Source organism: Varanus komodoensis, unplaced genomic scaffold (genome assembly GCF_004798865.1).
Source record: "Varanus komodoensis strain SLA01 unplaced genomic scaffold, ASM479886v1 scaffold20_1, whole genome shotgun sequence".
NCBI lineage: Eukaryota > Metazoa > Chordata > Lepidosauria > Squamata > Varanidae > Varanus > Varanus komodoensis.
In genome coordinates, this window is record NW_025335587.1 from 9,527,361 (window position 1) to 9,550,405 (window position 23,045).

General features: G+C 40.6%; 1 protein-coding gene across 1 annotated transcript in view; it reads left to right on the forward strand.

Annotated features, from left to right (window-relative positions):
• The window catches only part of ATG4C (autophagy related 4C cysteine peptidase), a 122,264-nt gene that overhangs the window by 59,516 nt on the left and 39,703 nt on the right, over nucleotides 1–23,045 (forward strand). The window lies entirely within an intron of this gene.

Below are 23,045 nucleotides of genomic sequence, written 5' to 3' on the forward strand. Positions count from 1 at the left end.
GAGAAGTAAATGAAGTTTTGTTGACAATTGTCTGGTGAAGTTACTCTTTCCAATGAGTACAATAACACATCCCTCTGGATGCTATTTAGGATTAAGTCTGGGGTCATTTCCCATCCAATCATTTCCATGAACAGCTATTCTAGGACAGTCATGAGCTTTTCTAGAAATTTTACCTCTGGAACTTGCATTTACCTGGTCTATGTGATGCTAAACCATTAGTCAACCATTTTTACAAACTTTTCTTCCTTGGATGCCTTCCTGATTTCATTATCTGTGTCAAGATCACCCTGAGTATTGTGGTCATAGGCATGATAACATGTCCCCAGTCCCAAATTTCTCCTATCCTGGAACTGACACCCATGACAGCTCTGTGGAAAAATCTCCCTGTTTGAGGGTCCGAACTTATCTGACACTCAGTGGTTATTTACCTCATGTAAAGTTGGTTAAAACAAACAAACCATTTCACAAGAGGACCGTGGGAATCTGCTATGATTCCATCCTGTCAGGCCTGACCAGGATTAGTGGTCTGTTATAAGTATCTTGCAATTTTCTTTTCAGATCTCAAGATAAAATCAACCAGGAAGCCTATGTAATAAACTTGCCAATGTTTATTAATATTCAAACATTTGCTCAGGTCATATCTTGTAATACAGTATCGTACAACCTTTATGCTGCCTGAGTTATATCATAAAGAGAATGCATATCTGTTTGCTCAAATGTATCATTATGTACTCCTCCAGATTAGATGGTACTATGTTCTGTTCTGTAGAAAGAGGTATCAGACAAGTGTCAGGCAAAAATGAAGGAAAGGAAAGTCTGTTCCTTCAGCTTGTGTATCTTGCTTCCTCACTTGCTGTCCCTGAGCTAGACTTGCCACAACTTCTCCATAATGTGGAGATAGAGACTGTTTAGCACCAGTCATCTGCAGCATCACCAAGAGATTCTTTTCCTGTACACCTAGTCAAGCCCAACCACTGACAAGCAGACTTGAGGGCAGGAAGTTGTGCTTCCTGGAAATGAGACTGCAGGAGAAGACAACCATGCCGATAAAGCTGTGGTCAAGTTGTGAAAATGGATCGCTAACAGGGAAAGTTGCAATGCTTGTTATTCTTGCAGTTAGCAGTGCCATGGGTTTGGAGTGTTTCTGATAATGCCTAGGGTAACATCAGCAGCTAAAACTATAGAAAAATGTTTTTGTAGGTTTCTGTATCTCTTTTATCATTCCAGAACCAATTCTAATTTGCAACTGGAAATTAAAAAATGCCAGTCCAACTAGTCAGAAGGTAGGAACATTGAGATGAGAAACTGGAGTAAAAATAGTGTCTGCATAACATGTCGTGAGTGAAGCTGGCTAGAGCTGGGGGTCAGACTAGATGGTGTGGGAGACCACTTCTGACTCACTTTGTTTCTATGTTTGTATAACAGGAAAAAGAGCTTTCTTCACTTCCTTGTTTGATCACATTTTTTTCTTGTTTACATAACTCCAGATTTTGTTAATGGATTTTACTTATTTGAGGCCTTAAGCCATAGTCCGTTTATTTGTGGGGGGTTTTAGGAGAAAAGGGAGATGTTTTCCTTTCAGTTTTTGAGACTGCTGCTAGCCATCTTTTCCAGGCTAGTCTTTTGGGCATACTGTAGATGCTTAAATTCTGAGCATCTTGGCCTATCCCCTCACTCAACTTTTTAAAAATTTACTGGTGTGTGTCAGACCCCCACAGTGCCTTTCAGTTCTAAAACAGTTTCTTTTCTTCCTACCTGGGTTACCTGAACTTTGCTGGCTCCTACATCTTGGACCCTGGGAGAGCTCTTTTCCAGTTTTCATAAAAGCCTGTTCCAAAGATCTTTCCCTAGAATAGGTAACAGTGGCTTTTCATTTACCTTAAACATTTGGACTCCATTCCTATATAGTTGAAAGCTTTAAGAATTGCATTTAACTTGTTTGGACTTGGTAGAAGTACTTTGGATGCATCATAAGAAGGCAAGTCCTTGGAGAAGGCAATCATGCTAGGGAAAGTTGAAGGCAGAAGAAGAAAAAGAAGACTGAATTATGACATGGATTGACTCCATAGGAGAAGCCACAGCTTGAATATGGAGCAGGTAGGCAAGCTGTCATGCATAGGACATTTTGGAGGGCTTTCATTCATTGGGTCACCATAAGTCAGAGATGATTGTACCACACATAACACCAAGCAGAATTTGTATATGCCACAGCTATTCTATTTGATGTTCTCAGCACATGATTCTATAGCTTCACATCATTGTCTGTGAGGAGGTAGGATCTTTCAGAGTCCTAGCATCACAGCAGGGACTCCAAGAGCCAGGCCTCCTTGCCTCCAGAACAGAAAATACCATGCCAGCTGGCCCATTCCCATTGCAACTGGGCCTTTGGGAAAAAGGGATGCATTTCTCAGTTTCTGAATTTTGCTGTGATAAAATAAAAAAACATACTTACAATGAATACTCACCAAAAATGCTGCTTTTTGTAGTGTAATACTAATTGTATTAGGAGCTTATTATTGCCTACATTTTAAAACTAAAATGCCCCCGTTTGGGAGATCTTTTTGGACAGGGGTATTAAAGGGTTACCAGTGTGCACAGTCAAGCAGGATTTCCTGGCACCTATTCAGAAGGCTCACCTTGTCTCTGAATTTGTGTCATGATCATTATGAAGTCAAATCTAATTAACACTGTGGGATTGTCACACAGGCAATGTGGTCTCCCAACTAGTTAGAACAGGTTTGGACTGGTTTGGATCATAGTTCCCATAAATCCCATTTAGCGTGGCTAACTGTCAAATATTGTGGGAATTGTGCACCAAAAATACCTAGGATCAGGATGCACATCTTCGGCTGGGATGACATTGCCCTCAGGAAAAAGGCAGCATTTGGAAAAACGAACACAGTGCCAAGACAACAGGAAGGAGCAATAGTTACACCTGAAAAAGCAAGAAAATATAGACTGTTGGAGTTTTGTGCAGTGAGGAATTTTTAATATAACTTTTACATAGTTACCGTAACCTTTGTTAACAGGATATGAAAAGCAATTTCCATCATGGAAGTGCAACCCAGGACTGACTGTGGTAATGGAGGTTTTCAAAGAAGTAACTGCTTACAGCTTCAAAGTTTATGGATGATATGGATTAATTTTTTTAGTGTAGACAGTGATTCCAGAGAAATTAAATATTTATTTAAAGTTTGCTATTATAATACAAGCTTTTAGATTTAGAATAGGAGAAAGTATTTTCTAAATGATCTTTTCCTCCTATGTATGTGTAAAAAAAGTGGGCAAACTTTAACAAATTTTCATGGGTGCCTTTTGCTATTTTTACAGCACATTTTAAAGTAAATGAGAGATTAACGTAGGAAAGAGGTACTTAAGATGCATGCTCGGTGACTATTTTTTCATAACGTTTTAATGGACTCAGGGTTGAGCTCCACTAAAATCTGGATTTATTAGAAATGTATCATGCATTTCAATTGAGTTTTTCATCACGAATCTGGATATTTTATATTATTTCCATAGAGCTGACCCTTCGGTTCATTAGAAATGTTCCAATATAACCAATGGACCATTTCTAATGATCTTGGTTTTACAGCAAAGCCAGGGGTCAGTTGTACTGAAAACAATGGTGCTAACCTCACAGTTTATTAGGAAAATGCTTCTATGTCTCAATGAAGCATCTCTAATAAATCATGGAAATAAGTTCCCTATACAAAAAAATAAAAGGAAGGCATGGGGGCAGGGAAGGGGGGGAAGAGATTGAGAGAGAGAGAGAGAGAGAGAGAGAGAGAGAGAGAGAGAGAGAGAGGAAGGAAGCAAAGAAGGAAGGATCTATTCGTTCAAAATCTTTCACAATCACATCATGCTTCATAGAGCCTTAAAATATTTCAGTGTCATTCCATATGATTTTAAATCCTTGGCATTTTAAATCTAAAACATCAGTGTACCAAGCAGCATTTGGGCTTGACTTTCTGAGGACCCCAAATGGAATGTGGTCTAAGCTTTGATACCCTTATACTGTGGCTTGAGTCAGGATAAGACAGATTCATATAGCCAGGTAGCCATTTAAACATTGCCAAAAAAGAGAGCAAAAGGGGACACAAACTGCAGAATATGTGTATATGCAAATGTATATTTATTGCTGCAAAATTATAAATAATTACACATTGTGTAATTGTATTTAAATAGAAATACAGTCTCTCTCTCTCTCTCTCTCTCTCTCTCTCTCTCTCTCTCTCTCTCTGTGTGTGTGTGTGTGTGTGTGTGTGTGTGTGTGTGTCTCAGCAGAGCTGAGAAGACTGGTGAGGTAACCTGATGTCCAAGGGCTAACTGATAATGGGAAGCTTCAAGGCTCCTGCTCACTTTCCTCATACTTCCTTAACTTTAATCCTGGTTTGGCCTGGATAGGCCATCAACTAGAGGACACTTTCAAATAGAGGATCATTCTCTGTAAAATAGGACACCTGATTAACCTGGTTTTATCAAGTTCTATCATGCTAATCCAAGGGTGTCCAAACTTTTTGCAAGGAGGGCCAGATTTGGTGAGGTGAAAATGTGTGAGGGCCGACCATTCAGCCTGACATTCTTCGAACCATTAACATTAAATGCAAATGAACTGTTTTATGAAAGACTAAACAAATAACTTAACTGCACTAATGTGAAGGGTGATACTGAGATCTCGACTGCATTATATAGGCCAGGTCTGGTTCAAAAACAGTAGTTTTGATGTGCAAGATGTCATGCCGGTGAAAGTCACTTAGTCTCGTCCTCATGCAGTTCTTGTTAATGTTCATAACTGAGAATGTCTTCTCACACAAGTATGTCGAGCCAACAAACTCAGCATTTTCTTAGCAAATGTTCGAATCTCTTGGAACCTGTCTTTATCCAGCTGGCGGTAAAAGTTGACAAGAGGGAGCTGTTGGTGCCGACTGCAACACTTGGCGTCACACTGCAGCTCAATGAGCTCCAGCTGCAGGTGGTTTGGAGCGTCATCAGGGTCCACAGAGAAAGGAGATGAAAAAAGTGTGATCTCTTTTCAATAGCTGCAAAATCCTGAAAGCGCTGTTGAAACTCCTCAGCCAGAGATGAGATGTCTGCTTCATACCTCATTTGCGCACTCATATTGTTCTGTGGAAAACTGGTCATTATTTCCTGCAGCGATGGGAAATGTGTGGTATTGGGCTGCGTTTGTGACAGGTGCCTTTGGAAAAGTAGCAGCTTGGTCCCAAAGGCTTTGATATGTGAATACAGTTGGCTTACCACTGCATTTTGCCCCTGAAGGCTCGTGTTCAGCACGTTCAGATGTTGCGTTATGTCTACTAAAAATCCAAAATCAGCCAGCCAAACAGGATCAGATAGCTCTGGCATCAGTTGTCCCTTTTTTGCCAAGAATTGTCCGATTTCCTCCCTAAGAGAGTAGAAGCGCTGCAGTGCAGACCCCCGACTGAGCCATCTTACCTCATTGTGATACACAACATCTCCGTATTCAGCCTGGATGTCAAGTAGAAACTGTTGAAACTGGTGGTGGCACAGGGCTTTGGAGCGAATATAATTAATAGCCTTCATCACCGGTTTCATAACATGATCCTGTTTCAGATGTTTGGCACAGAGAACTTGTTGGTGAATAATACAGTGGAGTTTTATAGCTTTGCCTCCTTCTTCGCTGACTTTGTTACAGACTAGGGTTGATAATCCACTTTGCTCGCCAGCCATGGCAGGTACGCCATCCATAATAATCCCAGTGACTTTATTCCACGGTAGTTTCATGTCATCTATGGTGGAACAAACAGAAACAAATAAATCTGTTCCTCTTGTTTGGACCTTAAGGCTCCGGAGGTCAAGTAGCTCTTCACTCACTTCATGTCATTGTCCACTCCTCTCAAAAAAATCAATAACTGAGCGGTGTCAGATGCATCCGTGCTTTCGTCGCAGGCTAACGAAAAAAAGTCAAACTCCACTCCTTTTGCCTCTAACTGTCTCTTAATATCAGATGAAACATCTTCAATTCTCTGTACCACAGTGTTACGAGCCAGGCAAACATTGGCAAACTCTTGCTTCTTCTCAGGACAAATTTTCTCCACCATTTTCATCACACAGTCTTTAATAAATTCACCCTCAGTAAAAGGTTTGCAGTGCTTGGCAATAAGCGTTGCCACCTCGTAGCTTGCCTTTGTGGCATTTTCATTTGACTCACGGGCTCTTGTGAAAAAGCGCTGCTGTGCCGTCAAAGCAGCTTCCAGTTCCTTCAATTTTTCGCCACATTCATTCCCAGTTAGCTTGTTATAGTTAGCATGTTTCATCTGGTAGTGCCTCTTGATATTGAATTCCTTAAAAACAGCCACAGTCTCTTGGCAAACTAGGCAGACACAGTTGTTTCGTATTTCAGTAAAAAAATACTCCAATTTCCACTTGTCCTGGAAGCGGCGGCCCTTGCTGTCAACTTTCCTTTTTTTAGTTACAGTCGCCATTTTAGAAATGGGCACACAAGCCTTGTGTCACAAGGGTCATGCGGCAAGAGTGCTGACTCAGGTCTACTGCCATCTTCTGGTGAAATACAACCACCAGCCTTGAAGGAGCAGGAGGCAGCAGGGGACAGCTGCGGGAACTGCTGTGCAGTGAAGGGAAAAACGCCGGCCAGCGGGGATGAGTGACAGGCTGAGCTGGCGGGGAGAAGAGGCTGCAGGCCACTCGAAATTTGAAAAGGGGCTGCAATTGGCCCCTGGGCCGGACTTTGGACATGCCTGTGCTAAGCCAATGGAAAAATTCAAGGGGCAGTATTAACTGTAACAATATAACTGGATGTCAAAGAAGCTCTCTCTGGCCTTGCACAATATATTTTAGCCTACTAAAACTAAGTTAGCATATATTAGCTGGCAGTAGAAGTGAGGACTGGGAGAATCCTCAAGAAGGCTTATGAGTCCAATTGGATTTCGATGGTCAGTATGTTTCTGTTCTTCAAGTAGTAGTAGATCTGCTGGTTCCTTTGCTTTCTAACTGGCAAAACTGAGTAAAAAGGATGCAGAAAGTGTGTGTGGCGCGTGTGTGCCCTGGTAATTACGATAAAGAAAGCCATGTGATTCTAAGCCATATCCTATTGTTAATCCACCCGCAAATGAACCAAGAGGCAGCCAACCCACAATTCACTCCAATGAGCTACTACAGTTAATCATTTCAACCCCTGTTTAGGGCCTCTGGCTGTCAAAGGCAGGAGGACTTCATCTTGTCATCCCTACGGCCATCTAGAAAAACTAAAATGTTCATTTATGTTGCCTATTGTCTGTCTGCATCTGTGTGAGCTTTAAAAGTTTTCAGAGCTGACCTTCAAAGACATGAACACATGGTGCTTTGCTCTTGCTCGTCCTCTCTCTCTCTTTCACACACACATACCCATAACACACACACTCCAATCCAAAAAATTCAGATACTGTTTTGTTAGAGCAAATTTAAATATTAAGTTTTGCTTTCTCAATGGAGACTTGTATGTGCTTTGAAAATAGCTCATTACAGAATACTAGAACAATTGTAGATGAATTTCGGGGTGCTCGAATATAGTTATTGTGAAGCAGATATCTATAATTCTATAACAGGAATAAACCATAACTATGTACAACTGGGTACCTTTGTATGCATTATGTATGCTCAGATCAGAACAAAGTAACGAGTGGGTACAAAAAGATTGGAAAGAGAATTTGTTTATTGTTCTTGTACTGGTTCAAGAGAATAACTGTACAAGGGCTTAGATCTGAACGGTGTAATTCTTTTTTGTAGTATGACAGCAATGTTATCACAAATGGCTTTTGAATAGTTCCACACCAGAGTTGCCATCCCAGCTTGAGGGCTGCAATGGAGAAACAGACTCCCTGTGCCTACTTGGACACACAGAGAGTTGTCCAAACCAGTTGGGTTTGCCCCCTTGGTGTGGTGCAATTAACTTTAGACCCAGGACTTAATAGTGTTTGGATTCTTTCTTTAAAAGGTCATGTATATTACTTCAGCTGTGAAGTGCACAACTGGCATTGCACTTTACCACTCTTACATTGCTTACAACTTCATCTGTATCATTTGTTTGTTTATTGCAAACATTTGTATCCTGTCCTTCTGCACAAGTGCTCAGAATGGCTTACATAGTAATTCATGTAACCCTGGTATTTTGAATAGTAACATCCAAATTTACACCCCCCTGCATTTTTACATTTTAAAAATCATAGTAACATTATGATTACTGGAATAAAGTGGTGTTTGCCTTTGTTGGCTGAACCACTTGCTGCCCTCTGGGTCATCATTTGGGGACCTGCTTGGCTGTGGAGCCCTGGACTTTGGTTCCAAGGCACAGTTCAAGCTGCAGCTGTAGCTCGTTGTTTAGTAGCATCTTTTTGATACCATGTGTCAGGAAGAAAGAAAAGAAAGAAGGCAAGATCAGTAGCTGCCTTCTTGTTCCAAAGGTTCCAGAACAGCAAACAAACCACAACACAACATAACACAACACAACACAAGAGGTGCCCAACTAGTTCCATGTCCCCAAGGGAGCTCTGCAATGTCTCCTGTGTAGCCCTGACTCACTCAACCATCACCACTCTGCAACCCTCTTTTGGAACAAAGGCATTTCAGAAAGAATTCGCAATACAGCACCATGTTCAGAGGAAAATTGCTCAGAATTCCTTTGGCATGTGTAAGGAAGCTTCTCTGGATCTTGGCCATCAATATTATAGTTTTTATCTACAAACTGTACAATATCATACAAAATACTGCACTTACATGAGTCCTAGACATACAGATGGCTCCTTTGCCTAAGTACCTATGTGCATGGATTTTATGCTGTGAATGTTTGAGGCGATAAGAATTTAAACAACCTCACTGCAGCATGTCTGTTCGTGTGTTGCGTACAATGTGCCTTTGAGTATACGTGCATTTTTTCTTCTTTTAGATATCATGATAATATATTTCCTAGAAAAATCATTTCACCCCATCATCACACACGTGCTCTTTTTCTAGCCATTTTAATTGTTTCTGCATCAAAATCACTGATGATAACTCTTTCCTGTATTGTCATGTTGTCTATAAATATTTAGCAACTGGCTTGCATTTGCCTGTGCTGCTCCTGCATTAGACATGAAAAGGTAGCATCTGCTGAAATTGAAAGTGGCCACATTTTTGCGATTGCTTAATTAAATGCCAAAATTTATCTACATTAACAACAAAGTGGTAAAATTTATTGATCAATTCACATGATATAACTTGACAAATGGCCCAGGCAATTTCCATAATTTTCTACACGTGTTAAAATTTGTAATGGAAAAAAGAAGAAAAAGAGAGAGAGAGAGAGAGAGAGAGAGAGAGAGAGAGAGAACTATATTAACATTCAATGGGGAATGAAAGTGATGTTTTGTAATGGAAGCTAATGCCCTGCAGCAGTGTACTTTGTTTTCTCATGCCCTGTCCAGGCTGAGGCTGCTTGAGTAGTGTACAGATGGGTCTCTGACAGTCCTACAGCTGTTCTCCTAATTGTCCATTAAGTGTTCTATTGATTCCCTGATTCAAAGTACATGTCTTTCAGTTCAACCTATCGTGTGAAGTGGCAGGCGCATTCCTAGTAGAATGACAGAGCTGCCTGAAACCTAAAATCGTGGGCTGCCAGTTTCAATTGAGCCCACTGCTTTCAAAGGAAAAGGCTTGGTTAAAGGAGCCTTGTAATAGCTGGATGGGTTTTTAGTTTCCAAACTTTGAGCATCAATCAATTAAAGCAGCCTTAAGCGAGGAGAGCATTAATTCATCTTAAAGAGATGTGTCACTAGAGCCGGGCTGATGAAAACCTTGGGCAAGCATATTGGCAGCCTATTGATGATCAGTTACTAGATTTATTTAACCATATGCAGATCCTCTTCAAGTCATTCTGACATGAGTCATCAGGCTATTCTCATTTAACTTGAAAGTTAGCTCCACAATTTCTTCTTTTTTTTTCTCCCCATACAAAAGCTAGATCATTGCTGATTCCAGGTTATGCCACTCAGGTGCCTATTTAAAATCATCTTTCTTTAACCCGAAGAAGTGAGACATAAGATGCATATCTGTGGGCAAGACCATAAATCTTCAAAGAAACAAATAGGCCCAAATAAAACAAGTAAAAGTTATTTAGTTCTCCACTGGAAGAGGTTTATTAATCTAAAGTTTCCAGTCCATTGTGCCATGATTTGGCTTTTGTGGGACATCTCATTTCTTGCCAGGGTAGAAATGTTGTACCTGAAGCACAGAAATGACAGCCTCTCTTAAAGCTGAACCGGAGGCATCACTGAAGCTAGGAATGGGGAAAGAGATTTAAATGCCTCCTAAATAGCTAGGCTGGGAGGATTTAAACATGGTCTCCAATATTAGTATTTCATAGCTATCATTGTTATGATTGATGTAGTATCAACAAGACACTGTTGACTGTAAACTCTGTTAATAAAAATTACTATCCAATGGTTGCAAGGACTAGTTATGGTCTACCTGTTTTTTCCTTTTTTATTGAAAGCTATTGAATTGGATTTTTTAAATTTAAAATTAAAGAAACAAAACCAAACCATTGGAAGCATATGCGTACCATTATCTGTACACCTTTACCCTCCCACCTCTAGACTGAGTTACTCAGGCCTGTGTAGCCATGGGCTTATTTTGTACATTTCATGTTTAAATGAGAAATCAGACTTTTTAGGTGAAGTTTATAAGCAAAGTTATTATGTTCTTGCACAATCTTTTCCCATGAACATTAGGATTTTATTATTTCATTTCACTTCATCTCATTGTGCATTTTAGTCTTTGGCCTTGGCTGTTGATATTTTTGGCATCAACTCCACTAGCATCCTAGTCCCCCTGCTCTCCACAGATACCAAAAATATACTGTTTCCCATAATTTAAATTAGACTTTAACCAATATGAGGTGAGAAATACTGCCCTGTCTTTATTAGAGTTCTCCCACTCCCTCCTTCCTTCCCACTGTTCCACTTTGCTTTTAGAACTTAACTCAAAATGTTAAGGACAAAGTTTGTTTTAGGTTTGCACAAGTAAAAAGAGGATCTGAAGCCAACTGCATGTATGTAGAATTGGTGCATGGGTTCATGCGCAAGCAGTTTCTTATCCTGGGTCAGACCATTGATGCATCTAGCACAGTGCTATCACTACATTGGTGCATCTAGCTCAGTACAAGTGGCAGCCACTCTCTTCGTTTTAACCCAATAGCCTCTCCCTGCTACACTCCTATACCTGGAGTTGCCAAGGATCATCAGGAGACCTTATCTCATGCGCACTGCTCCATCATAATAGAGGTGCCATCTCCATGCATGATGGCAAAAATAGAGCATTCAAGTGAATTTGACAACCTACAGGCAAAAGAGCTCCACTTATGATTGAACCTTCCATGCCCCATGAAACATTGCAGGATTGGTATGAGGATCCAAACAATACCAAGAGTGTATTACATGAAAATACAAACAAAACAAAACAAATCTAGTCTTAGTGGAATATTTAGCCAAGTACACAAGCTCTCTTCATTGCTATACTCTTGAAAGGTGCCCCCACAATTGAAAGGGCAATGTAGCCCCATTCTCGGTGGTTCCCCACCACATGTTCCCAGGGTTAGATGAAGCATCTAGATGTTGTGGGGACAGCAGGCAAACTCAGGGAAAGAACCAGGAGGGTAATCCCACTGTCCCTTAAGTGTTTTTACATTGATTCCTCAGTAACAGCCTATTGTCTACCACGTATTCTATTTCTGCTGCTGAATGATGGGTTGAGCAAGGTAAGTGCTAGTTTTATACATGATGTTAGCACTTATGTAGCTAGAGGCAAATATTCTGAATTCTGGACTGTAGTTTAGGAAATATGAATGGATCAGAGAAAGTAACATTTCCAGACAATAAAGATACATAAAAGTAGCATTGCTATCTTTAAATAATACTAGGTAAATATTGGTTGCATACATTCAAAGGGAATGCAAGATGGTGAGCGGATATAGTTTAATACCTATAAAAACGACTTTATGAGTCTGTTCAGAGAATCAGTAGCTTCAAGTATACTATTAAAAGGGTTTCCATATGAGATTTTTTTAAAGCTTTCAGGTGTAGACTTTTGTCTTGTTGAATGAACTTCAGCTACACTAAATTTTAAGTAAATTTGTGATGACTGAGCAATATACATTGGCTGAGCTGAAATCCAATAACCCACAGGACAAATTAATTTTCAACAAAAAGGGCAGAAACCTCAAGTGCCACAAGTCTATGGAATCTCTGACTCTCTCTCTGGAGCCATTTTTGCAAATCACTACAGCTATTCATAATCTAATCAGTCTCCTTTAGCAGCAGAAAGATCTTTTTTCATGACAAAACAGAAGATGACATTCATTAGTGCCTAACATGCATAAGCTACTTTAAATTTATTGGTGCTTTTCTACTTATGTGGGTAAGGGTTCCTTTGTCTACTGAAATAGGCAAATTCCAGGTGCTAAACTTAAAAATATAAATTATCTCTTCCCACCCCAGCCCCTGCTCTCCAGGAACTTCTGACACTTTATTTTATTCAGGAAGTAAAGCTGGTGGTTAGAGTTCTAATATGTTTCAACATTCATGTGTCAGTGATGAGTCTGGCAAGAGGCAGGGATGTAAATGAACAAACAGAACAAAACATACTATGTTTAATGAAATGTTTCCATTTGTCCTCACCTTTTTATATGATTCCTTCCTGTGTTATAATTTCTGTTGTTTGCTGAACAAGCTATATCAAACATGTAATACTGTGTAATACTTATACACTGGAATAAAAATACTCTTCACACATTTTCCCTAGAGTAATATGATTATGGGAGCTTTTTGATTCACTGTGAGCACTCTCAACTGGCACTGTTTCTGGCTTAAAGCAGGGCACATACACATTGTTGTGCTTGGAGAAAGACCTTAACTACATTCATTTATGATTCTCCTACCTGCTATTACCAAAAGCGATTTCTCTTATCCCAGCGCAGTAGCTACAGAATGAGACCGTGTCAATGAAACCCAGCACTTTGGCAAGTGTGTACTGCATGTCCTTGTTGTCTATCAGTTAACTAAAACTAAGTTCTGGACTGTTGACATTTGAAGCCTCTAGTCAGATACACAAATGCACTTAACATTCATATAATGAAGTATCTATCATGAGTTCTTTCATTTGGAAATAAAGTTAGCTTACATATCCTCTAGTATGTCTTTGGTCAAAGTTGGACTGGCTCATGTGACATTCCAGCTTGCTCTCAGTAATGCTGCAGGTTCATTTTAGGCTGTAGACTTAATGACTTTACACATGCACCTGCTAGATGGCTACATGTGCACATAACTAATTTTTGTTATTGCTCCTTCCCACCACATTGCATGCTTTACCCCGTTTCTAAATTCTTGATATGTTGGAGAATAAACAAACAAATGCAATAAATAAATGTGATAAATATAAACAAACAAACATCTTTGCAAGCCTGATTTGAAAAAATGAAATACTTCCAGCGTGTGCAATTTTGCATTTTAAGGAAGACCTTAATAACTTTAGGCTGGTAGCAAACTTTCCTTTCCTGGGCAAGATTCTTGAGAAGGCGGTTGTCAATCAACTCCAGGCACTCTTGAATGAGATGGATTATCTGGATCCATTTCAGTTGGGGTTCAAGGCCTAGTGTGGCATAGAAACAGACTTGCTTGCCCTGTACGCTGACCTATGTCTGGAAAGAGACAAGAGGAATGTGACCCTGTTGATACTCCTGGACATCTTGGTGGCTTTCAGTACCAGCAATCATGGCATCCTTCTTGAGCAACTCTTAGTTGGTGGTAAGGGGATACCGCATTGTGGTAGTTCTGCACCTATTTGGAGGGTCATCTCTGGAAGACTGAGCTCAGGGAATATTGTTCAGCTCTTTGGATTCTCCAGCATGGAGTTACTGAAGTGTCTGTTCTGTTCCCCCATGCTATTTAATATGTACCAATGAAACCACTGAGTGGAGTCATTTGGAGTTTTGGAATGTGCTGCCGTCGGTCTGTTGATGACATGCAGCTCTATTTCTCCTTTTGATCTTCAGGAGATAAGGCTATGGATGGGTAATACCAGTGCCTGCCTGGGACAATGGGCTGGATGAAAGCTAACCAAGCTCAGTTCAGACAAGACTGAGAGGCTGTCAGTGCGTGGGCCATTTGATTGAATGGAGGTTACTCATTTTGTTCTACATGGGGTTGCACCCACCTGAAGGAGCAGGTTCCTAGCGTGGGGACTGCTCTTTTATCCATCTTTGTTACTTGAGGCTTAGGTGGCTTCAGTGACTAAGATTGCCTTCTACCAGTCATGGCTGGTGGCCCAGCTATGCCCCTATCTGTTTCCATAGAGTAATCTATGCTCTGGCGATCTCTAAATTAGATCACTCTGCATGGGAATGCCCTTGAAGACTATTCAGAAGCTGCAGCTTGTGCAGAATGTGGCAGCTTTGATTAATAGCCATGACCCATAGGTCTGAACACAAGACTGGCTCTAGCCTGCTTGCATGGGCTTCCTGTGTGCTTCCAAGCCCAATTTAAGGTGCCAGTTTTAAACTATAAAGCTTTATATGGCTTGGGACAACAATACTGTCAGAATGCCTCTCCCAGTCATAACCCATGCTCAGCCTCTGGAGCCTTCCTCCAAATGCCAATTTGGAAGGAACTTGGAGGGTGGCAATAAGGGGAAGGGCTTTCCTGGTGGTGCCCCCCCCCCACCCCAGCCTCTTCACTGCAGCACCAAACCTGTCATCTTTTTGGAACCAGGTTAAGACAGTCCTTAAGGCCAAGGCCTTTAAAGATTTTCAACAGGGTAATGGGGGCGGGGGTGGATTATCTATTCCAGGTGTCTTTTACAGGGTGATTCTATGCTGCTTTGTTTTTAGCTGTTTAAAACTTTTCAATGTTGCTCTGTCTTTATAATATTTGTATTGTGTTGTATTGCCTTGTTTTTAGGAAACCAGCCAGCCAGCCAGCTTTGGCTATGGGGTGCTATAAAAATGAAATAAATAATAGTAAACTCACATAATTCATCATCGCAAAGCACAGATACTTAGGAATAAGCACCATTCTGTTGTATAAAAAGATAATCTTTTATGAAAGTAAATTTGTGGGCCTATTGTTTCTATTTTAATCTCATTGGTTTATTGGAGTGTTATTTATTTTTGATTTTAATGAATTGTTCAGTTTTTATTTGCATATTTTGATTATGTGAACTGCCCAGAAACTAAGAGGGAGTATAGAAATTAATTAAATAATAAAGTAAGAATAATAAAATGAATATGTGTAACCACACAGTTACATGTATGCCCAGCAGACCATACATTAAAGATGCAGAAAGAAAGGATGTGATAGTGACCAATTTCAGCCCAGTAAGCCCTGCAGGCTAATCCAGTGCAGGTGCTTTAGCCGGCCTTACTTTTCACCATTCCCATGGCATGTTGCTCCCTGGGTAGTCACTGGGAAGGGCTGGCCCCCCAGTCCAACCCGAGTGGCACCAATTTTTGCTTGACATACATCTGTCACACATGTCTTAGGATAGTGTACATACAGTCATCTCATACACCAGCCTTTCCTAACTTCAAAATTTAGATTTTTTGCACTCTGGAGCCCAACAGGCCCAGCCAGCATGGCCAATGGCAGCAGAGGTGCTGAGAGCCTTAGTCCAAAATATCTGGCTAATATCAGGTAAGGGAAGGCTGTCATGTATCTTGTGGAAAGATACTGATTTGTCAGTGCCCATCAGTGAGTTTCATAGCTTAAAATGGTTTTGAAGCAGGTCTGCATGGACCAGGTCCGGGAATCACAGCATGTTTGCTCTCTGTTTTATATAGATATCATTTGATTTGGTTGATAATATGTGATATATATTTTATGCCATGCAATTGTTCCCAGAGCAGATTCATTCTTGGCCCAAACACTATTGGACTGTACAGGGAGGCATAATTCTACCTCTGCACTGGTGTCACAGAGATGCAGTGGGATGAAATGACTATTTGATCTGATGTCTATTTTTTCCTACTTAAGCAGGTATTGTTGCTCCCATCTTTCCCTCACAGACAGGAGCAAGGACACCGTTTTGTAGCCAAAGCCTGAAATTGATGGGGCCTGTTGGGCAAAGGCTTTCTCTAACTCTTAATCTCTTTAATGTTAAATGTTCAGTTCTTTATGAAATACATATTTGAAATATAAGCATGTGTGCCCTGGTGCCTGACAATAGCTCGGCTATGCCTTGTGGTTTGTTCACCCTATAAATGTGGGCTATACTCTTGGCCAGCCAAGAGAAGCCCATCTGTTGATATATAGTGCCAGGGCTGTAGTGTTTAAAAAGATACAACATGAACGGGTGCAAGATCTAGCCCCAGAGTCATAAGGGGCATTTCAAGACATGATTCAGAGGTCAGCATTCTGCTAGAAGTCATGTAGGATAGAATCAATCTGTAGCATTGTTTATTATGCTCACTTTTCAGTTTTCAATGTGTAATGTCAAAAGTGGTTTGCCCTTCCTCTGAATCTGAACAAAATGGCTCCCTGCTAAAGTGGCTGTGGCTGATCAATGAATCCACTCAATGGCAGTTCTGAATAGCATAGGAGAACTCAAGAGCACTTTGAGAATGTTTCAGGACAGGCTTCAAAGAGCCATGCATGCAGAACGTGGCATGAGGGGCTTTCTGCAGCCACATCAAGCTCTGGGGACAGTGACAGGCATAAAGCTGCCATTTTAGGATAAAGAGAGCATGGAGTCAGGTTGTAGTGTGCCCTCCCTCCCCCGGCACAATCCCAGAGAGGTAGGGGTGGTATGAAAAGCCATGATTGTCTGTGGTGTAAGCACACTCATTCTCTCTGTTTACTATAGTACACTGATAAAACAGTTCAGCATGATTTTGTGGAGTTTGGTAGCAAATGCAGGAAATAATGGAAACTGTATGCCATTTGAGCAATGGAGATGGTGAAATGAGCCTCACTATGCATCCTTATGGAGAAAAGTCAATTTCTTAGATTACAGGGTATCAAGTTCTGAATGCACAGTGCTCATGTTATCCACCTAGTTTGGGGAAAACCTTTGGCTCAACTTTGGTCCAAGTTGTTTTCCTATCCTCTGATCTGGCCAGCTTGCAATTCCAACACAGACACCAACTTCCTGGATTTATGCCATGAAACCGATAGAATCCAAACACAGGATAATGGAGCTGGTGTATACAGGCTGTTTGCTGCTGCTGAACTAAACTGAAGTACACAAATGCTAGGCCAATGTGGTTGTTTGCTCAATTATCATGCTAGTTCACACTCAGAGTCATCCCACTCTTTTGCTGGACAATTCTTCTTCTTTTAATTCAATGACTGGTACTGTATACTAGATATAAATTTAGATTACTTCAGCTGTACAGAAATGGGGTTGGATATAGAGACATTAAGCTCAGTTTGATATTGTCAATGCTCTGGACGACCCTGGTCTATTGAAACTGGTTGTTCTATGTTTATTGTATTTTATTTTATGCTGTGAGCCACCCCTTCGGCAAGGGGCGGCATAGAAATGTTTTGATAAATAAATAAATAAATAAATAAATAAATAAATAAATATGTTATTTGTTTGTTATTATAACAGCAGCCTACAGAATTCTCTCTCTCTTCCACTTCTCCATTGGGTACATTGTAGTGGATCTCTCATCCTGCTGTACTCTTGTATTGGCCTTTTTATAAGGGTGAGAGACCACTAAACCAAATAAATAGAAGAAAAATCTCAGTCCCATTGTGACTTCATTGAATCAGTATACATTGCAGAAGAATTCACATTACCTCATAGCTACCTGGTTCTTGCCGGCTGAAACAAAAGAATTCATTCTGGAATCAGGCATACGATAGAAACTATGTCATCAGCTCTTGGGAAATGTAATCCAAAATGCAGAGAAATTTTTTAAAAAATCAAATCTTGTCCATATTGCTGAAGGAGAAAATGCAGCTGGCACATGTTGTGTGTGTGTGTGTTGTATGTATAAATAATTGAAAAGCGATGGTTCAAAGATATTGAACCAGAAAAAAATGCCAGCAGAAATTCAGTTGCAGGGAAACAAATTACTCTAACCCTTTAAAGCATAGGTGACTGTCTTCAACATGCACCTTTCCTTACATCTTAGAAGTGGTTGAGTGAGAGGTCTGATTAAACATGATGCAGAAAGAGCTTGCAAGTAGCACTGTTTACTAACATTTCAATTTCTATGCCTCATTTATTAGAGTTAGAATAAAAAGGTTAGAGGGGTGTTTGGGATTGTCTTTAACCTTGATGATATTTCCACTGGAGCAGCATAATGGCTCTTAATTGCTTAAGTGAAGAGAACATGTTGACATATCCTTCTTTGTGCTTAAAGCTCTGTGCCTAAACCATTATGCTAATTCAAGCATTATATACACCAAAGTATTTATGGGACTGACACAAGTGATGTTGCAGGTAAAGGGCTGTGAAATGGTCTGTAAACAGAGAGAATTGATTCCAGGCCCAAAGCAATGCTGTTAAAGTCACAGACATTGAACAGCCAACCTTACAATTTCTATCCAGATTGTCAAACTGGGTCAGACAGTATCAGCGGGGCTGCCATTATAGATCAGATGGGTTGTTTAATAATATGTAAACCAGCCACACCAATGGAAACTAAGCAGAGAAGCAATTGATACCTATCTGCTAATGTTTTGCCATGTTGGGAAAGAAGAGTAGGGAGCAGGGTGACTTAGCAGCAAGAGCAACTGCGATTAACGGTATTTACAGTATTCAAGTGGCATCTAAAAAAAAAAAAACGAGGCGCTGTACGGAGACAACAACTGTGCTGTATGTCCAGAGATATGATGAAGTCTTCTTTCTTTCTTGTATTTGTGATGCTTAAATTGGGAGAAGAGCCACATTACAATCTGAAAAAGAAGAAAAATTACAGATTGTGACCTTAATTTGCATCATCAGTTAATTTAAGTAAAATAACCATTGGACTTTTGACCAATACATTTATTCGGTAAAGTTCACAGGCCCTTAGCACAGCAAAATCATTGTAATTAGTAGGCAACCAGCTTCTCTGCACATGCAATGCTGGATCCACAGTGTATGGGTGTGCGTGGGTGTGCGTGTGGACGTATTCAACTGATTTCAATGTCTCTTACACATGCACATTGCCAGCAGGATCATTTTTAAATGGTGCATCACTGATTACCTCTGGTGCATGCAGCTGAGTTCAACAGCATGGTGTTTCCAGAGCAAATACTTAGATGCTTGCTAAAGATGCCAGGCAGGATTGTGTGGCTTCTGCTGCACTGGAGGTTTGCAGGACTGCAACACAGACAAGCATTCTAGTCGTTGGCTTAGTGGAGACAGTATAAATACCATGTATTTTAGAAAATAGAAAGTTTATTGTAATAATAAATGATACAATGGATTTGAAGACATTGCAAAGTTATAAGCATCACAGCAGATTTGTAGACTCAGTGGTAGAGGAAAGGAATAGACTCCCATGCTCCAAGGCTCAGGTCACAGGAAAGGATGTGGAAGTCCTGTTCTATCACTGATATCTTTCTATGTGTGGAATAATATTTATGATTCTAACCCTTTGAATTAATTTACAATGTTCTTCTAAGAGTCTCCCCAAATAGAGATTCCTATTGGTTATTTAAACACCCCCCCTCCCCCGGGAGGTTTAAAGAAACATCTTTTGGATTCATCATGAAAACCACTAAGAGCATATCTCCTAATCAGCCCAACTGCTATTCAAGACCTAGGAGTATTTGTACAGAAGCATTCTAAAATAGCTGCAATGTTCTATAGTGTGCATTTCTAAACTAAGTCTTAGATCCAGATGGGCTGGACAAAAGATGCATTGTGGCCTTAGGGAGGTTCTGCACTCATTCTCTTATATCAAAGAACTACAAAGCCTGGTATATCTTAGTTATGTCATTATATTATCTTATATATCTATTGCACTATAGTTGCACTTCTATTAGTGAGCAACCCCCACTGAATGCACTCTAGTGAGTAAACAGTTACTGGATTTTGTATGATCATATTGCTGACATTTTTTAGGCCCATAGGAATGATCAAAACCAGAACAGTTTCTTTTTCCAAAGAGTACATGACTTGGTATATGTATGGGCACACAGAATAAAACAGTATTTTACGTTAAATGCAATGCATGATTTAAAGTTTACTTTAGGTATGTTCATTTTTCTTAGTCAGTGTTTAGCATTCTCAGTTGTCCAGTGTTTAGATTGTCTTTGTCCTTGCTAAATGGATTTTCATAGGAAAAATACATCTTTATGTTTTTAATAAAGAATTGGATTGTGATTATTCATTGATAAGGAAAATGAAATCTTCACCCTTTCAAAAGTACACAACAGTAGGTCTCACCACTGAAAATGGGTTTTAGGACTAATCCTTGCAGAAACATGGCTTGAATCAAGCCATCCAATTTACAATAAATGAATTGCAGGGAAAATCGGGAATAAGTAACATTGTGAGAGTTACCTCAAGGAGCTTAGCCTCTATGGCAGGAATGGGCAAATGTGGCCACCCCATTCTCTCCTGTGGCCCTACCACCTGACGCCAGATTTGGTGGGGTGGCAGTGCTCAAAACAATCAGTGGTTTGCACCAAAATAAAATAAATACCACAGTGGAGCCTTAGAAAGGCCATACTTGGCTTCCCTAGGAGGTGGAGCCACAAAGCTTTCTTTTGGAGCCCCAGATCCCTGGATTGCCATACTGGCAGAGGAACCCTGGTGATATCACTTGCATCTGATTCCCTTGGATTAGCTGATGCTTTGCCATATGTTTTTCAACCCAACCTCATGAAAGCTTTCTGTCCTCTCTCACATGAAAAGCCCTTCTTTCCTCAGTCCACAAATCCCTTTTTACAGGCTCTTTTACAAACATGCATATTCAATTCATATGCAAGTCAGCATATTCAAATTTTGCTTTGCTTTGTTTGTTCTGTGCACCCAGGCCTCAGATATTTATGGTACTAGTACCACCCTAAGTAGCTTGTGGCTAATTTAGGGCTTTCTAGGACTCTGTAGTGGTTTGCTGCTACATTTTGAAGGCACACCACAATTCACCCCCCCCCCCCCCACTGTGCTACCAAACTGGAAATTAAGAGTGGAAACTAGATTTCAGACTGCCCAAAATTACCCATCTTTATTTTATGGCTCCCTATTGAAGTATTCATGTCAGTTTAGCATGTGTGAAATTATAGAATTCCTGAGTAATCTTCAACATTTATTTTCTCCCTATGACAAGATTTTCAAAGGTGTTTTTGAGAATTTTCTGCACCTAATTTGGCGCCTAAAAAAAGCTTCCTTTTGGCAAGTTTTGCTCTATAGGGCAGTTCTAAAAGACAAACTTCTTTAAATTTAGCCACATACAATGGTGATTAAGAAAGAGAGCATAAGAAGAGCACCGAAGCACCAAAAGTCTATCCAATCTAAATCTAATTTCATTGTTGTTGTTGTAATGTACCCGCAAGCCATATGGCAAAGTTATGAATGAAAGCTCTCCAAAATGTCCTATCTATGACATCCCTGGCTGGGTGTTCTAAATTTAAGGCTGTAGCTTCCTTTATGGAGTCAATTCTTCTCTTATTTGGTCTTCCTTTTCTTCTTTCACCTTTGTTTTTCCCTAGCATGATGACTCTTCCCTTCTGATGTGCCCAAAGTATGACAGCTTCAGTTTTGTTTCAAGAGAAAGCTCTGGCTTGATTTGATCTAGGATCCATTTGTTTGTTTTTTGGTTATTCGCAGAACTCTCCTCCAACACCATGTTTCAAATGCATCATTTTTCTTCCTATCAGCTTTTTTCGCTGTCCAGCTTCCACACCCATACATAGTAATTGGGAATACAAAATAATCATGTGTGGATAATCTTGACTTTGTTCTCCAGTAAAACATCCTTACACTTGATAGAAACATAGAAACAGTGAGTCAGAAGGGGTCTCCCGGGCCATCTAGTCTGATTCCCAGCTCCAGCCGGCTCCACTGATGACATGCCTGCCATGTGCATGTTCAGCTTATATTTCAACACCCTCACCAATGGGGCTTCAACTACCTCCAGTGGAAGCTCATTCCATACCCTCAGGGTCCTAAGTGTCAGGAAGCAATTCCAGGCATTCAAATTGAACCTTGGTTCCCTGAGTTTTGCTCCATTGGAACATGTCTTTACCCACCTCTGTGTGGCACTCCTTCACGTACCTATATGTTGCCAAGAGATCCCCTCATAGTCTCCTCTTCTCCAGGCTGAGAAGACCCAGTTCCCTCTGTCTCACTTCATACTTCCACTGCAATCCAGCCAGCATCTTTGTAGCCCTGCACTGCACCAATTCCAACCTGGCCATATCCTTCCTGTAATGTGGAGCCCAGAACTGAATGCTATACTCCAGTTGCAGGCACACCATATAGAATGGTAGTAATACCTCTCTCAATCTAGAAGCCACACTTCTGGCTATTCAACCAAGGATGGCATTTCCCCTCTTGACTGCCTCGTCACATTGCCAACTCATGTTTAACCTGCAGTTGACCAGAACCCCCAGATCCCTTTCACAAGTGCTGCTCTCCAGCCACTTGTCCCCTAACCTGTACTTATACCACCCATTCCTATGCCCCAAGTGCAAGACCTTGCACTTATATGCATTGAATGCTATCCTGTTGTCCCCTGCCCACTTCCATAGTCTGTCCAGATGCTTCTGGATCTGGAGTACCTGCTCCTTAGTTGTGGCCACTGCCCCCATTTGATCAGCAGACTAGTCACCCCCTCTTCCAGGTCATTGATGAAAAGATTGAACAGGATCATTCCCAGGACAGAGCCCTGCTTGTCACTGGCCACCATCCTGATGATTCCCCACTAATAGTTACCTTCTGCTTTTGGTCTGTCAACCATGCCCTAATCCACTGGACAGTGCATTAGTTTATCCCAAAACTCCTCAATTTCTCAACCGGGATATCATGTGGCACTTTGTCAAAGGCCTTGCTGAAATCCAGGTAAACCACATACCACGTCCTCTCTGTCTAGCCGC